The following is a 2,745-nucleotide window of genomic DNA, read 5'->3' on the forward strand; positions in this document are numbered from 1 at the left end:
GTTGGGCCAAGTGCATGCATGGCACCCAGGTTTGTTAGTGGCCATAAATAGTAATAACACATTCCTTAATAGGACAAGGTCTGAACTTATCATATCATCTAGACCCATAATATTCAATTGTGTGCTAATGCAAGTATTAAATAGGTAGCTAAGTAGGTCCTTCAAGTTCCATGTTCCCCAAATCACAGAGAATTTATAATGTCACAACTCAGTATAGAAACAGTGAGCAGTTGAAGCACCACATTCCTTGTATGTATAATATTTGAGGCTTTCTAGAATGTCAGAGCTGGAAAAGATTTGAGCAATTATGTTTCAGCTGAGCAATATAGGTAGGTTAAATGTCACATCTCTGGTTAGTGGCAGAGCTGGGCCAGGTTTCCGTTTAATTTTTCTCCTATTGTGGCCAGAATGGTTTGAAAAATAACAGGTTCCTTATGATCCAGCAAAAATGAAACTGGAAAGCAGTTAGTTACAAAAGCTTTGATGAAATGTCACCAGTGCTCACTGACATTCTGTGTCTGTGATAAGGAGAATTCTGGAAGTGATTATCAAACAAACAGCTGGTTCCAGAATGCACCACTAAATGCAGCTATTTCTGAGAAAAAGAAACTTAGCATCAATTTTAATCCAAGACAGGGAGGCAAGATGGCAGAGGAGTATCAACTGGTCCCCTAACTTTAGCTGGATATCTACCAACCATTGTGAACAACCATGCAATCATCCTGAGAAGTAAGAATATATATGTGGATCTCTACAAGCAGAAAAACACCACCTGTCCCAAGGTAGGAAGGGTGGAGTCCTGATTCTGTGGATGTATTGGAAGATAAACAGAACAGGAAGGGAGCTGCCATAAGCTGGCACCAGTAAAGCAATACAACAGGAGCACAAAAATGGCCTACACCGGGACTGGGTGAAAACTCGCAGCTTGGTAGCAGCTGGGCAGGGCTTTAGAGCAGCTCAGGCAGGATCTAGGCGCTGCAGGTGTGCGTGTGAACCTGGGGCTGGGGGTGCTCCTGCTTTTAGAAACACAAAGGGCCAAGACATGCCTGGGTCCCTGGGACGACCTCTGACAGTCGCTGTGGGTATGCACTGTGGGAGGTGGGGGTTTTCAGGGACACATACAGAAACAGAGACTGTTTTGGAGGGTTTAGTGATGAGAACAGACTGCAATTTCTCTGCTCTGGACAGAGGTTTGGGTGCAGCCATTTTTGCTCAGACCCTGGGAGGAGGTGTGGAAAACCGCAAGGGAATAAAAGCTGAAAAAACTGGTTTCCATAGAGCCCAGCCTGCCCCCACAAAACACACACGGGGCAGGGCAACTCTGCCCAAGCAGGGTTACTGAGAAACAGTGCGGCAGGCCCTTTCTCCAGAAGACAGTCTGGAAGAACAAGAAAATGACAACCCTATGGTTCCCATAGGGTTAAACACCAGGGGAAAATAGTATATTGAGGTCTAGTCATTGCATCACGGCTAATTTTTCAGATACAACTGTTTTCTTTTTATTCTTTCTCTTATGTTTCTTCTATGTTTTTTTCTTTTTACCTTTTTGTCATTTCAACAAGACTCCACCCCCAAATTACTAGAACTCATACAGCAATTCATTAATACAAATGAATTGTATTAATGTGGCAAGATACAAAATCAATGCACAGAAATCAGTTGCTTTTCTACATACTAATAATGTAACTGTAGAATGAGAAATTAGGGAACTGATTCCATTTATAACAGCACCAAAAATCACAAGATACCTAGGAATAAACCTAACCAAAAAGGTAAAGGATCTATATTCTAGAAACTACAGAACACTTACGAAAGAAATAGAGAAAGACACAAAAAGATAGAAAAATGTTCCATGCTCATGGATTGGAAGAATAAACATTGTTAAAATGTCTATGCTGCCTAGAGCAATCTATACTTTCAATTCCATCCCTATTAAAATACCATTGGCCTTCTCCAAAGAGCTAGAACAAACATTCCTAAAATTTGTATGGAACTAGAAAAGACTGCGAATCAACAATGGAATGTTGAAAAAGAAAAACAAAGATGGGGCATCATGTTGCCTGATTTCCTGCTATATTACAAAGCTGTGATTACCAAGACAGCATTGTTTGCAACATTTACAGATACACAGACCAATGGAACAGATCAGAGACTCTAGAAATGGACCCTCAGCTCTATGGTCAACTAATCTTTGACAAATCAGGAAAAAAATATCCAATGGAAAAAAGCCTCTTCAATAAATGGTGCTGGGAATATTGGACAGCTACACATAGGAGAGCAAAACTGGATCATTCTCTTACACCATACACAAAGATAAACTCAAAATGGATGAGAGACCTCAACGTGAGACAGGAATCCATCAAAATCCTAGCAGCGACCTCTTTGAAATCAGCCCACAGCAACTTCTTTCAAGACATGTCTCCAAAAGCAAGGGAAACAAAAGCAAAAATGAACTTTTGGGACTTAATCAAGATAAAAATCTTATGCACAGCAAAGGAAACAGTCAACAAAACTAAGAGATAACCCAGGGAATGAGAGAAGGTATTTGCAAATGACCAGACAGATAAAGTGCTGGTATCCAAAATCTATAAAGAACTTCTCAAACTCAACACACATAAAACAAGTAATCCAGTCAAAAATGGGCAGAAGACATGAACAGACACTTCTCCAAAGAAGACATACAAATGGCTAACAAACACATGAAAAATCATTCAACATCACTAGCCATCAGGGAAATTCAAATCA

This window comes from Meles meles, chromosome 13 (genome assembly GCF_922984935.1).
Source record: "Meles meles chromosome 13, mMelMel3.1 paternal haplotype, whole genome shotgun sequence".
Classification (NCBI taxonomy): Eukaryota; Metazoa; Chordata; class Mammalia; order Carnivora; family Mustelidae; genus Meles; species Meles meles.